Source organism: Sorex araneus, chromosome X, assembly GCF_027595985.1.
Source record: "Sorex araneus isolate mSorAra2 chromosome X, mSorAra2.pri, whole genome shotgun sequence".
Lineage (NCBI taxonomy): Eukaryota > Metazoa > Chordata > Mammalia > Eulipotyphla > Soricidae > Sorex > Sorex araneus.
The window spans coordinates 190957566-190974335 of NC_073313.1; positions in this window are offsets into that span (position 1 = coordinate 190957566).

The following is a 16770-nucleotide window of genomic DNA, read 5'->3' on the forward strand; positions in this document are numbered from 1 at the left end:
CAAAATTGTTACCAATTTGTTGTCCCTAGAATTCCATTTTTAATAATATTTTCAGAAATAAGGAAATAATCATGGGTGCAAAAATCAGTTAAAGGGTCAAATGATAATGCACTCAGTAGGGGGCTGCTTGCCTTGCATGTAACCGACAGGGTTCTGGTTGGATACCTGGAACTTCAAATGGTCCACCAAGACCACGAGGGGTGATCACTGAATGCATGGCCAAGAGTAAGCTCTGGACACCACTAGATGTGGAAAACAAAACAAAACAAAAAGTTATATATAAAAAAGGAACTAAACTAGAAAATCACAGAAATCTAAAACTTTTTATCTGAAATGATCCCAACAATAAATTGTTTAAAATAGTGACATGCTAGGGTTTCAGTCATACAATGTTCCAACACCCATCCCTCCACCAGTGTATGTCTCTCTCTCTCTCTCTCATTCTCTCTCTCCCTCTCTCTCTCCTGGCCCTTGTTTCTACTGTCTCTCTCTCCCTCTCTCTCTCCTTCTCTCTCTCCCTCTCCCTCTCTCTCTCCTTTTGGGTATTATGTTTTGCAATACAGATACTGAGTTTATCATCTTTGTCCCTTTAACTACTTTCAGCACACATTTCTTATCTGGAGTGATCATTTTCAATTATCATTGTCATAGTGTTACCTTCTCTATCCCAACTGTCTTCTCCTCCAGCATCTGAGGCAGGCTCCCAACTGTGGACCAACCCTCCTGGCCCTTGTTTCTATTGTCCTTGGGTAATAATCTCATACTATGTGTATTTATGTCCCACAAATGAGTGTGAGCATTCTATGTCTGTCCCTCTCCTTCTGACTTGTTTCACTCAGCATGATACCCTTTGTGTCCATCCATTTATAAGCAAATTTCATGACTTCATTTTTTGTAACAGCTGCATAGTATTCCATTGTGTACATGTATCAAAGTTTCTTTATCTAGTCCTCTGTTCTCAGGAACTTCGGTTTCCAGATTCTGGTTACTGTGAATAGCGTTGCAATGAACAAAGAAATGCAGATGACATTTCTGCTGTGTGATTTTATGCCCCCCCATGGTATATTCCCAGAAGTGGTATTGCTGGATCATATGGAATCTCAATTTCTCATTTTTTTTGCTTTTTGGGTCACACCTGGAGATGCACAGGGGTTACTCCTGGATCATGCACTCAGGAATCACTCCTGGCGGTGCTCAGGGGACCATATGGGATGCTTGGAATCGAACCTGGGTCGACCGCATGCAAAGCAAACGCCCTACCTGCTGTGCTATCGCTCCAGCCCCCAATTTCTCATTTTTTTGAAAAATATCCATATTGTTTTACAAAAAAGCTGGACAGTCAGAATTCCCACCAACAATAAATGAGAGTCCCTTTCTCCCCTCATCCATTCTAGCACTAGTTGTTATTGTTCTTTTGGTTGTGTTCTAGTCTCTGTGGTATGAGATGATATCTCGTTTTGATTTGGATCTCCCTGATGATGATTAGTGAGGTAGAATACTTTTTCATGTGTCTTTTGGCCATTTGAATTTCTTTTTAAGGAAGTTTCTGTTCATTTCTTCTCCCCATTTTTTGATGATATTGGATGTATTTTTCTTGTCAAGTTCTACTGTGCCTTATATATCTTGGATATTAACCCTTTATCTGATGGGTAATTAGTAAATAAATTTTCTCATTCTGTAGGCTGTCTTCATATCTTGGTTACCATTCTTTTGAGGTACAGAAGCTTTTTAGTTTAATGTAGTTCCATTTGTTTATATTTGCTTCCATTTGTTTTGTCCATGGTGTTTCATCATTAAAGATACCTTTACCTTCAATATCAGGGAGGGATTTGCCTGTTTTCCTCCATGTAACTTATCTATTCAGGTCTGATATTGAGGTCTGAACAGCTTTGTAACTATGTACCTCATGGTGACTCAATTAAAAAATAAAAAGAAATTCAATTGGCAGAAACCATAATCATGTGGTGGGGTGAATTTGGTATAGAGGAGTTGATGGTACTCCAAATAAATGAATCAGAGAGGGACAGAATCAGAAATAACAACGGGTTTGGAAAGCAGCAAAGTTGCATAAAGATTGAGAGAATAACTGGACACAGCATGATGATAATAAAATGATTCAGAAAAAGAGGGATAGTTAAAAATGACCTTCCTCATATGTGAAATATAGAGAAACAGAGGATAACAAATGGCCAAAGGCAAAAGAACCTAAGAACTGGTCTACAAAACAGAGTTTACCAGGATAAGGGAGATGGGGGGGGGCAGGCAGAGGCGGGAGGAGCACTCTGGTAGAGCGTGTGGTGTTGGAACATTGCATGCATGAAACCATATTATTTTTAGTTTTGTAAATCATGACACTAAAATTTCTATTTAATATTTTTTAGAAAAAAATAAAATAATGACAGTCTGGACATAAATGTTTATGATTTCATATATCTGTATAAATGTGAGTGTGCATATAAATATTTACAAAGAAATGCTCACATATAAGTGAAATACATGATAGAACCAATGAAAAGACAGGAAGGCTATATCCAGAATTTTTAGTATAAGATATATTACTACCTCTGAAGTAGTACACTGATATTTAGAAGTGGCCTTGAAAAAGTTATTAATGAATTTTTCAAAATTTAGGGCAACCACTACAAAAACTTTATAAATAAGCTTAACTGATATGCTAAGATGGAAAGGGAATAGAATCATATAAAATGGCAAATTAAACCTGTAATTGATGGGCCCAGAGAGATAATACAGATGAACTGTCTTGTACTTGACTGACCTGGATTGAATCCCAGACACCCTATTTTGTCCCTTGATTCCACAAGGAGTAATCCTTGAGCACAGAGTCCAGACTAAGCCTGAACACATCCATATTTGACCCCAAACAAACAAAAGCCAATAAAACCACAGTAGAAGGATCATAGTGCGTATGAAGTAGCAGACCACTTGCCTTGCATGTGTGAGTCCCCAATTCAATCCCTAATACTCCAGTTTAAAAAAGAAATAAAATTAAACCACAATTAATAACAAAAAGTTAAATTTAAAAATAACAAGTACAACAAATATAAAACAGTGACAAATATGCTATTAAACTATATTATTGGTGAAACGGACCCTCTGTGCCTAAAGACTTTGACTCCAGAGACCTTCTAACACATTTTGGCATCCAGAGCAGCTTCTTACAGCAATGCACTGGGACTATGAGCTGGGCTACAACCCTGTGCTGCCCGGGGATGGATTTTTCCTCTCCACCCTGTTTTTCTGTGAGGTAAATGGTGGCGGCAGCAATATCCACATGGTGAGCACTATCTTCTAAGACTCCTAACCCAGAGGTATACGTTTTTACACTTGGGGCTCCTAGGGAATCATGGGAAGTGGGTGTAACTGGCACACCCTCGGCTCAGATAAATCTGGAGCTGCTGAGAGTGAAACGGACCCTCTGCGCCTAAAGACTTTGATTCCAGAGACCTTCTAACACATTTTGGCATCCAGGGCAGCTTCTTACAGCAATGCACTGGGATTGTGAGATGGGCTATGCAGTTTCTGGCAGAATTTTCCCTGGACTTTATGCAGAATTCCAAAACCGCGCAGCTGCTGCTGCAGCCGTGCAACTTAACATCTCTTAATTGTCAGCAATGTGAAATGGCTTCATTTTTAGCAGGTCTTACTTTGGGGGGAAACTCCAAATAATATCAGTGAGTTTTTTTGTTGAAATATTGAAAGTAGTCAAAGTAGCAGCCATTTCTCTAGACTGAACTAAGCAACAGCTCCACGCCAGCCGAGAAGAGGAAATATCCTTCTTTCCCGGTTGTTTCCCATTTTTGGGGAGAAATGCGGCGTGGCGTCCACCATACTAGGAGGCGCGGGAAGGGGGATGAGGAGGAAAAAAAAGGAAAAGGAAAAAGGAAAAAAAGAATTATGTATTTGGAGTAGTGGGGCTACATATCCCTTCATTCTAAGCAATGGAAAACTAATTATCAAATGCTTCCTTGGTAGTAGGGCTGTCCTTCTTGGGAGGAAACTCCAACAACAATAGTGAGTTTTGTGTTAAAATATAAAATGTAATCAAGGTAAAGAGAAAATGAAGTGAAATTCATCACTTATGCAGTTGGGGTGGGAGGGCAGGGGTGGGAGGTATACTGGGGTTTTTGGTGGTGGAATATGGGCACTGATGAAGGGATGGGTGTTTGAATGTTGTATAACTGAGACATAAGCCTGAGTGCTTTGTAACTTTCCACATGGTGATTCAATAAAAAAATGAAAATAGAAAATAAACTATATTATCAATTAATTTAATCACCAAGGTATTATACCTCAATTGAGTAACAAGTTATCAGAGTTGATAAAAAAAATTGATAGCCGACTTTCTTATTTCTATAAGAAACCTCTTGAAAATAGAAGACAAGTATATTTTAAAGGTATGTGGATAGGGAAAGAGAAATTTTTGCTATTTTAACTCAATCAAAAGACAATAGAGGATCACATATTTGATGGTCAGTGTCAGAATATTCAACTCTGTTTCATTGATCTGAAGGTCTTTCTGTAGGCTGTTTTAATTATTACTGCTTTGTAGTACAGTTTGAAGTTAGGAAAGGTAATGCCTCCCATCTTTTTTTCCCAAGGATTGTTTTAACTATTAGTAGAGATTCATTGTTCCAGGTTTAGGAGTATTTGATCTATTTCTTTGAATAATGTTATGGGTAATATTATAGGAACTGCATTGAATCTGTATAGTGCTTTGGGGAGTATTACCATTTTGGTAATATTAATTCTCCCAATGCAAGAGCAGGATGTGTGTTTCCACAAATGTCCTCTTTTATTTCTTGAAGTAGTTTTTTGTAGTTTTCTTTGTATAGGTCCTTACCTCTTTATTTAAACTGATTTCAAGGGAGCAAGACATATAAAGTGGAGCAAGGAAAGCTTCTTCAACAAGTGGTGCTGGGAAAACTGGGTGGCCACATGTAAAAAAAATGAACTCAGACCTCTTTCAAATGTCAGGCACAAAAGTGATCAAAATGGATTAACGACCTTGATATCAGACCTGAATCCATAACACACATGGAGGAAAATGTGGGCAGAACCTTCCAGGACATTGAAGCTGAAGGCATCTTCAAAGATGAAACACCACTGACCAAGCAAGTGGAAGCAAAGATAAACAAATGGGATGACCTTAAACTAAAAAGCTTCTGTACCTCAAAAGAAACAGTGACCAAGATACAAAGACAGCCCACATATTAGGAAAATATATTTACCCAATTTACCCAATATTGGGTACTCACATATTTACCCAATATCCATTTGATAAGGGTTTAAGATCCAAGTTATATAAGACACTGGTAGAACTTGATAAGAAAAAAAGTCCAACCCAATTAAAAAATGGGGAGAAGGAATGAACAGAAACTTTCTCAAAGAAGAAGTACATGTGGCCCAAGGCACATGAAAAAATGCTCTACATTGCTAATCATCAGGGAGATGCAAATCTAAATAACAATGAGATAACAATTTCAAACATACTCAATGAACAAATATCACCCTGATATTAAAAGCAGACAGAGACACCACCAAAAAAGAGAATTACAGGGCCTAGAGTGACAGCACAGTGGAGGGGGCACCTGCCTTGCATGCTGCTGACCCAGGTTCGATCCCAGAATCCCATATGGTACCCCTGAACACTGCCAGGAATGAATCCTGAGCACATAGTCTAGCTATAATCACTGAGTATTGCTGTGTGTGGCTCTACTCAAAAAAACATAAAAACAACAACAACGACAACAAATTGAGCATTACAGGCCAATATCCCTGATGAACACAGACACAAGATCCTCAACATAATACTATCAAATAGAATCTAACAACGAGCTATTATCTTACACCAAAGAGATTTGCCAAGGAGATAGTATAGCAAGTAAGCCTTGTATTTCATTGCATGTGGCCAAACTGTTTGATCCTCAGCATCCCATGTGATCCCCTGAGCACTGCCAGCAGGGATTCCTGAAAGCAGAGCAAAGAGTAGCCTCTGAGAGGTTGGTGTGGTCCAAAAACCCAAACATCAACAAATAAAGACACAACTCACACAATTAGAATAATAACTTAAGTGAAAAACATAAGTGTACATTTGAAAGTTTAAAATTCCTATAAATTAACAACAAAAAACCCCCTAGATGAACTTGGATATTGTAATGAGATTCTAAATGCAAAACAAAAATCTGATATGTGAAAGAACAATTGATAAGATGGACTTCATTACAACTTAAAATTTGTGCTCTGTAAGATAATGTCAAGAGAGTAAAGAAAAATTGTGAACTGGGAAAACACATGCAGAAAAATGTATTTGAGGAAAGATGGCAGTCCAAGATACAAAAAGCACTATGAAACTGACTAATCAGAAAATTAAAAACATAAGATAAAAATAAGCAATAAACCTCTCCAAAGTTGTAAGCATAGCATGTTCAGAAAGCAAGTGAAAGTATGATAAATACCATGTCTTTTTAGGAAAATTCCAACTAAAATGGCAGAGATCTATTAGAACACATCTGTAAGGAAAGGCCAAAATACAGAATATAGGCAGTACCAAGAGCTGGAAAAAAAGGAGTTGGAGCAGAGGCACTCTTATTTACTCCTTGTGGGAATACAAATATTAGAGCCATTTTAGAAGTGGCTACTACATGATTATCAAGTGCTGGATTACACCATTATCCAGCTATCATACCTTTTGGTATTAACCTAAAAGAGTTTAAGATATATGTTCATTCAATGCATATTTTGGCAACTCAAAATTGCCAAAAATTTGAAGGATCCAAGAGCTTCTTCATTAAGAGAACTAATAAATCAATTGTAGAAAATGAGCTGTTGTAAAAAAGATACGGAAGAACTTTAAATGCATATTAGTAAATGAAATAATGCAATTTGAAAAGGTCACATACATATAATTTCAACTATATAAATTCCAGAAAACCATAAACTGTTGTTCAGGGCTTTATCATCTGGAAAAGGCAAAACCACGAAAATTAAGAAATATGTAGTTGCAAGTGTTAGAAGAGAGGGAGGGACATTGGCAGAAAAAAGGTTTTAGTGTAGTGACACTATCCAATATATTACAATTGTGGCCTATGTTATTATGCATTTGTCAAAGCTCAAACATACAATGTGTCACATCAAGAGTGATCTTAATCTGAACTGTAGATTTAGAATAACAATGATGCCAGTGAAGGCTGATCAGTTGAAACAAATGAGGTACAGATGTAGAGCAAAGGGAAAGTTGTATACCTAGAGTGATGGAGATTCTGGGAACTATGTGTTCTTTCTGGTGAATTTCAGTATGAGCCCAAAACTCCCTCTCAAAAAATAATTTTTATCAAATCAATGATATACCTAAAAAAAATAAAGTGAAAAGTCTTCTTTTATCAACTAGTTCTCCTAGAGAATTCAGACAACTAAAGATTTGTATACTTTGACTTCATATTTGTAGTCAAATTGCAAAAGACATAGATTTGTCCTTTCCTATTATTTACCAAACAACAATATTGTTTGGATTTTTTTTTTGCATTTTCCAATGGTTGACTTCATTCATACTTAACCTGACTTTTGTTCAAAACTATATCTTAGATTCTTCTACAAAACATCTGCACATTTTCAATTATTTCAGAAAAAGATGATTAAAGACTAGTAATTGGCCATCAATACCTCTATTGCAAACTACAACACCCAAAAGAAGAAAGAATAAAAGGGAATGCCTTGCCAGAGAAGCAGAGTGGGGTGGTGGGGGATGGGGTGGGGGTAGTGGGAGGGATACTGAGAGCACTGGTGGAGGTAGTGGGAGGGATACTGAGAGCACTGGTGGGCACTGGTGGAGGGATGGGGAGAAAAAAGACTAGTAACTGTTATTTGAAACCTTTATATTCACATTTCCCCCTTATTTTTCTACTTATATTTTTATAGGAAACTATACTACATAGAGCAAAAAGTTCAAAGATAATTTTCTCCTAATACTAAATAAAATAATATTATACCACAACATTTTTCAAACAATTATTTCAAAAATCAATCCATAAACTTTCATACCATATTTTGACAATATTTAAAAAATCACTGTTGAAGATCAAAATATGTCAGTTCCTCATAAGATATAAATAAATGTGAAATCTACCAAAAAATTACCTACTGGGCCCTCTAAAAATATGTATATTTTATTTTGGTTTAGCTTCATCTCTATAATACAATGCAGATCTCTATTTTAACCTTGTGTTCCACAAGTAATAAGCTTGATCTGAATAAAAACTTGTTTTGATTAGAATTGAAACAAGCTGTTCACCAGAATTTCTACAAAACGTCCTTATGTTCACATTTTAACAGTTGTAATCAACAAGGAGCAAAAAGTAAAAGTGCCATTAGTCCATTAGTATTTTTAATCGATGAATTAAAATAAGGATTGGGCCACTGATTTGGCAAAATGTTACAATAGTTTAAGATGGGGCAGATGGCAATAAACAAAAATATTTATTCTCTAAAAGCTGCTTTTAATATGCTTTAGCATGTCCATGTCAAAGTTAAGACCATAAACTGTTGTTCAGGGCTTTATCATAATAAATTTTAGAATAAATTTTCTTTCTGATCTTTGTGGAACTGTTTAGATAATATAAGAATTTTCTGTTAAAAAATACCTTAGACTAAGGCAATAAAATTCTTGAAGGAAATTATCTTGCTTAGATGTCACTTAAGGAGTCTAAATGACGTACAGATGGGAGGCCATTTGCCTTGCTTGTGGCTGACCCAGGTTCAAGCCCCAGCATCCCATATACTCCCTGAACACTGTCAGAAGTAATTCCTAAGAACCAAAATTAATCCCTGAGTGCGACCAAAAAAATTAAAAATAAATAATTAAATGTTTTGAAATATTTTTAAATGATGTTAGTAGTACTGCTAGTAAAAGCAAAATTAATAATGATATCGCTAAATTTCAGCAGCTATTGTGTGCTACACATAAATATTTTTACTCCAAATGTTGGTTACCTTAAATAATAAGAGCATATAAACAGTAAAATGAGGGTCACAATAAGCAAATTTTTTTTAATCATACCAATGTTCTCAATTTTCTTTTGCTTTAATCTGTTACCTTTTGTCTTTTATAAGAAACCAAATAAAATTAAATAGAAATTGTCAAATAAAATATTTTTCCTCTGGATTTTATAGGAAATGTTTTATATATGCTATTTGGGTCTAAAATTTTCTTTGAGCCTATTTTAACTTGGTTTGGATTTTTTCTTTTATTTTTATTTAGTTAGGTACCATAATTTCATGGACCACCCCTGGGTGAACAGGGCTGAAGCAGGAAGGCCACGAAAATTAAGAAAAGAAACAGAGATAGAGCAAAAAAACATGGGTTCAAAGGGCTAACAGTTTCATGGACTGAGAACCCAGACTGTCCCCTAGATACAGTATTTATTACTTAGAATCAGTAATCACAAAAGGTGAACAGCATTCTTTGCCCAAATGCCTAATTACCTTAGACTTGTATGTATCGGAGGCTTTAGGTAGTAATGAAATGGTAGGTAGTAATAGTCTTTGGAAAGAACTTTCACAACTGGAAGCTCTTCTAAGGAAGGAAACGGAGTAGATACAGGACTCTCTCCTGGAACAGCATTCTACCTCCAGATGCCTTCATGTTGGATCAAAATGTCCCATAAACTGGGGTTGGAGCAATAGCACAGCAGCAGGGCGTTTGCCTTGCACGCCGCTGACCAGGGTTTGACTCCCAGCATCCTATTGGTCCCCAAACACCGCCAGGAGTAATTTCTGAGTGCATGAACCAGGAATAACCCCTGTGCATCGCCGGGTGTAAAGCAAAAAGCAGGAAGAAAAAAAAGTCCCATAAACTGCTTCCTTTATCTCATTATCTTTCTAGTCCCCAACACCATGATTTACCACAAAGCTGATGAAATAGTTTCAAGCACTCAATGTCCAACTCCAGACAGACCCACCAATGTCAGCTTTTTTCCACCAATGACCCATCATTTCCTCCCTCTCTCCCCACTCTCATTAATGGTAAGCTCTTTTGTTCCTTTAAGATTTTAGTTACCTCACTTCCACATCATGTTGTGATCATTATCATGTTATAATTTTGTATTATTATTAGTCCTCACACTCCCTCACTTTATTAAATTTCCTTATTTTTCATTAGATGCCAGCTTTACTTATTTAAATAGATGTTAAAAATAATTAATTCTCTATTAAATACCTTGGGATTTTTATTTTTAAAAATGTACCATATCTATGGAGATGGGTCCATTTCTAGGCTCAGTTTTATACCATTGTTTATCATTGTCACTTTATTGTGTTTTTTTTCACATGTGACCAGATTCTGACATGGTGAGTAAAAAAACATGAGGTAAATTTATAATAGTAAATATGTATTCTCTTCTTTATCTTCTTTATATCTGTACCACCAGATTATTCTCAGTTTTTATACAATGCCTCCAATCCTGCTTAAGAAAACCCTCTTGGGCCCACAGACAAGCATTGTTTGGTATCTGTAGGCCCTGTTTTATGGGACTTCCAAAGATTTTGAACTGTCATACTAGTCTGCTTATGGACCAAGGAGAAACAGTGGCGAGTACAATTTCAGTTTGATTCTGAAGGCCTGAGAAACATGTTGTACAGCCAAGGTATAAGTTACAATCCAAAGCCCCAAACAGAAGACAAGAAGAAAACATCTCAGCTCAAATAAAGTCAGTGACTGGAAAATTCTTTTGTATTCAGCCTCTTTGGCTAGTCCTTCACTTTATAGATTAAATGAAGCTTACCCATATCAGTGAGAGCAACCTGTTTTACTCAGTATACAACTAAAATGGTAATCTCATCTTGAGACATCCACACAGATGCATCCATTAATAATAAAAGCTATATTCATTTCTTTAATATAGAAAAATAGAAATTAGGGTAGAGATATAGTCCAGGATATATAAGATATTGTATTGCATTTATCTGACCCCAATTTAACCCCCAGCATTGCATATTGTCCCTCTAGAAATGTCTAGGGTCATTTCTACACCAAGAACCAGAACTAGCCTCGAATCACTACCAGGTTTGTGCCAAAAAACCTTCCCCACTCCTGTAAAAAGTGGGAGTGGGGAGTTTTGGGGTTGGAAAGACAATAGAGAAAATTAACTTTCATTTTGCATATAAAATCCTGTATAAATTTATCAGGTATAAAAACTTGTATAAACTTATCAGGTATAAAAACAACACTCAAAATTTTGAGAATTACATTAAACAATTTGGATATCAGCATATTCTCCATCATATTCTCCAACATATGAACTTTGTTGCCATGAAAATCTCTACCATTCCTCACTACATTCTGATGCTTTGGGTGCTAGAACCAAGCTCAAATATTTAAGAATTGACCAAATATAAGTACCTAGATGATTGCCTCCCCCACTCCTATCCCCACTAAAGAAGAATAGATATAGAGAGAAAATTATATAGATAAACAGTTTAGAGACAGTGATGAAGATAAAGGCACGGGTAAACATAGGTATAGGACTAGCCAGGAATGGCCTGAACATAGAATTATTACAACTTGAAGATTAAACTATTTTACTAGTATTTAAATGATCTATCTTAGCACATCTAAGTTCATTAACTAAGAAGTAACAACAACAGGGAATTTTGTGAACGGTGGCCAATTTTCACTTGCTCTTCTCTTTCTGTTTTTCTCTATTACAGGACTGGAAAGACGTCAGTGCAGGGAAATTGCCCACTCAATCTAAACAGTTCAGCTGACTCAATACACAACAAACTAATAATTGTCACAGGTCAGCACTCACAGTTCTTTGCTATACTTCTTGTTATTTTAAAATATAATATGTGAAAATTATCTCCTGGATTTTATTTTTCTATAGACAATATGACAAGTCTATTTAAACTATTCTGATTTTGAGAGCTAATTAAGTGAACTAGTTCAGCAACGACCAAGTTTCACTAATTTCAACCATCTGCCTCAACATTTGTTCCTACACAAACCAGCTTTCGCAGCTTCTTTTTTCTAATAGCGATTAATGAAACTGTTAATAAGGTACATATATCATACATGTTGTAACAGTTTACTAAAAAATTAGCATTGCTAGACAGGTTATACTTAACAATTGTAGAAAATGAATGTCAACATTAGTTTTCATTTTGAATCATGATTTATAATTAATTTTCAAATTAAGTTAGCATATATGTATGTATGCAATTTTAAATTCTTAGCGCTACTTGCTATATTCTTAACATGCTATTTGCATGAGATGCACATCAATTAAAACCAGTGTTCATTAATGAGATTTTATTTTATTTTAATTCACATTCTGATTTTACTCTATTTTTTCATGAAAAAGCATTTTTCACTCAGGTAATAGTATTACTCATTTTCTGAGATATTTTAGAATAGTTCATGCTATTCTAAAATAGTGTATAGTACATACACATATACTTTTAATGATTTTAATTATTTAAATAAGTACTTATAAATACTTGGGTAAAAAGTACAAAAAATTTAGTAAATGCCTTTGGAAAAATGTAAGTCCTTTCTAACTAGTACTTTTCAACAGCATGAGGAATCTGGAAACATACATGCAAATGATAGTTATAAAATACATTTTATTTTATCAATAATTTGAGGTTTATTTTTATGGCAATTAAGAAAATAAGGACATCTCAAATATTACATACTAAAAGTCTGTTTTGCCCCTACTCTTGTCCAATTGTAGTCCTATAATTATGTACTCACCCATACTCAAAACCATATTTATCTCATATAACTTCTTCTGCTTCCATATCCACAATGAAAAACTATTATAGAATGGGAAATATCACACAGACATAACAATAAGTACGTGTGGTATTTTTATAAAACTGCAGTAGTTTGTCTGGATTGCACAAATCTAAGTCAGAAAAGTTTAATTTTTTGACTAATTTGTAGTAAAGGACATGAACAAGAAAAACAAAAGACAAATGCCATTTCCAAATGGATTCAGAAAAAATTAACTGGCAATATTAAAGAAAAAAAGATACATTCAAATATTAACCCCCTCCTACACAAAGATATGGACACCTAAATACTAAGTTACATCAAGATTGGACTTGACTGAAGGACTAATCAATCATATTTACCAAAAGTTTAAAATGTGTATGTGAGCTTTTTTTGAGAAGGAACTCATTCTAGGAGAAAGAGAGAGGGGAAACTTACATAACATATAAAAATAATACTGAAAGTCACAAAAAACAAATAATTTTCACTTCACTGATGGCACTTCGGTGATGGACAAATGAAATCACTGTACTCCATTCAGGGCAATATCATCAGAGACAACCAAAGGCATATATAACAGATTGAATACTATTAATGAGAAATTTATTTATGTTTAAAATAAATTAAACTTCACAAGTGCTTTTTAATAATAAGCTTATGCAAAACCTTTGGCTTAATTTTCCATTTTAAAATAGCTATTTTCAATTGTCCCAATATCTGAAATATTCTCATTTTTATTTATTTCTTTGTTCTGTATTTATTTTACATTTTCCCCTTTTGTTAAATAAATGTATGTACGAAGTGCTTTGAGTGCATCAAATTTTATTATTAAAGACACAGGAAAAACAGATATCAACTTAATCTATTAACATCACAATAAATGAGAACAAAAGAAATTATTTTAAACAACCTGAATAGTTATAATAAAAAGACTGTGACAGCAACACTTGATCTCCAAATTTTGCCATGAGCTCTTTTATAGCCAACATAAAATTAAAGTGAAAATATTAGTTTCTCCTGTTATTGTAACTTCATAACTCGGTATCTTAATATTGGAGATTCTATGAACAAAAGCGTAACAAAGCACTATCAGTAAATGTCATAGATGGCCCCCAGATTAGATCTTCATTGGAGTACCCTTTCTTGAGGCAATCTCTTTCCGGCTCTTTTCCTAAAATAACTTGTAAGTTTGAACTTAACACACTTTGGAAGAGATTGAGTAATCATTCATTTACTGGTAACAGGAAATCTGATGTTAAAATTTTGATTAATCATGGATCAAACTTTGCAGGCTACTCATGAGTAAACATTTTAGACCCAGTTCTTTTGCTTACCCACCATTTCAAAAATGACTTCTGAGAAGTCTTATCTCTTTGTAAGAATGAAACAGATAAGGTCCAAGTTGATTACTTTGGCCATGAATCTTATGCCAATTATTACTGTTCACATCTTCAAATATTTAAATGTATCATGTAGAATACAAGTAGCAAATATGACATATCTAGCATGATCAGGAATATCAATTATTTTTCATGTATTCTGCACCACAAAAATACCTATTAACAAATACCCTCTTAACAAAGCCTTTTTTGTGCATCATCTTTTTAAAAAGTAGTTTAAGCTACTTGGGCCTGTGGGATAGTACAATGAGTAGGGTTCTTGGTTACATATTCTTACCAAATGAATAACATGTGACTATATGGAATGGAGAAACCAGGGGTAATCCATTTTATTATTTTTTAATGTCTTTCAACTACTTTTGGGGATTAAGTTTTCAATTTTTAATAAGAAACATGTGGAAATAAAAGTATCAATTGCTTAATAGGAACATCGAACTTTTAAAAAATCATACACATTGCCATTAACAGTTTGTATCAATCACTGACAACTCTTTACATAATGCATTAGCATATCAAAGGAATTTTATTGTATTGAAAATTCTGCTAAAGTCCTAATAATAAAGAAAGGAGGCAATAAGTGTATTTATCTTTTTAGGAAATATATTTGATGCATTTGACTTAAGAGGGAAGAAATATTCTAATGGATTTTTTTATTAACCACGACTCATTTCCTGTCTATGTAGAGTAGAAAATAAAATTTAAAAAAATAGTAGAAAATAAAAAGAAAATAGTTGAAAATAAAAGAGGAGAAAATAAAATTTTAAAGAAGAATCACCATAGTAGAAAGTGCTTCATATATTTCTTTCTCTGAACTATACAGAAGATAAAGAAATTCCTTCCTCCCTCACTGTAAGTTTAGAAATATTGAATTGCCTGAAATTCAGACAGGGTATTAAACCTGTTTCTTAATGTTTCAATAAATAATTTTCTAAACCATGGAGATCTTGGAGAAATAGTAGTGAGACAAAAAGATTTTTGGAGTATTTTCTGTTTGTTTTTGTTTATTAAATATCCTAAGGAGAGTAGTAACATGTGTTAATAAAAATTGACATAAACTTCATATTGGAATGTTCAGATGCAAAGACTAGACTGTTAGACTGTATTTTCAGACAGTTCAGCTATGAGGCCAATACGTTCTTTTAGCAACTGGGGTGCTAAGAAAATCTAAAATATTTTAAGACAAAGTCATCACCACGTAAAGAGCCTAGACTCATTGACATGATTTTGTCCAAGGTGGTTGCATTTTGCCTCAAAGGCCACGAACTCAAGGGAAGTATTTTTTTCAAAGCAAATAGAATGTTGTTGAGCTTAATACTATGTGAGAGGGGGTATGGTGCCACCAACAGGTCAAACTGTACCTTCGGGGTGAGTGCATCAGCAGCCTGATGGTGCATCAGGCTTCCTGACAACCCAAAATTGCTGCTGTGCCTTTGGCCAGACCCCAACAACTTGGAACCAAGTTTATGAAGAAATTAAATGGCCAAAAGTTAGTTATGTGGGAGCCATGCCCCCAAATTACCTTCAGCTCAGCTATACAAGCTGATTTATTGGCCTTATTTTGGAGACCCATAGATAAATCTCAAAAGAGATCAAAAACCACAGTTAATCTCAGACCCATGCATGGCTGAATAGACTGGGGTAAAATGGAGGGGGATAGGTTGGCCTGTGTCTGCCCAGGCAGAGCCCCCACAATCCAAAATCATCACCATACCCCTGGCCTGACTCCACCATCTCAGGACGGACCTCACCAATATATAATCTACTGAAAATTCAGGTATGTGGGTTTTGGACTGAAATCTCCAGGCTTTCACAGAGCTGGGGTGGGCTACCTCCCCACACTTCCCAATACACATGGAAGCACTGGCAGTCACCCCCATGAACCAACTCCAGCGCCACCCTGTAAACTCTATTACTGGCCTTGCTTCAGAGACAAATAAATAAATCTTGAAAGAGATCAGAAGCCAGAGACACAGCAGCTAATTCCAGAAGACTAAACAGAACTGGAGATCTTTCCAGGCCCCATACCGAGCCAATTTCACTGGGGCACCCCAGATGAAGCAGGTGCAGTCTCCCCACCTACTTCAGACAGAATCTCAGCGACCAAGAACTTCCACAAGCAAAGCCCAGGTATGTGGGTTCCAGTACTAAATCTCCATGCTGCATGGCAGCAGAGGTGCTGGGCTGTTCCTCGCTGGCTCCCCGCCTACTTGTAGGCCTGGCTGTCACCCCCACAATGTGCCTCAGGGTGCCATCTTAGCGCACCAGCAGTTTTGGTCCAGAGATGCCCAAATGAATTCCAAATGGATTACTGCCCTACAGAAATGTCTCTGGAATCCAACCATTTACAATCTAGGATTCCAGAAGAGTGTGGCCATGACACCCATCATATTCAAAGTGAGCAATGGGCAATAAATGATCTAGCATCTTCCCCTGGCAGGCAAGCTTGAATGGCGGTGGGAAAATTTGAGTAAAACATAATGCCCAGAAGTAGAGAGAAAGTATTGGGGAAATTGCCTGCCATGGAGGCAGGGTGAGAACTGGGATGGGGGAGGGGGATATTCTTTAACACTGGTGTTCAAAAGT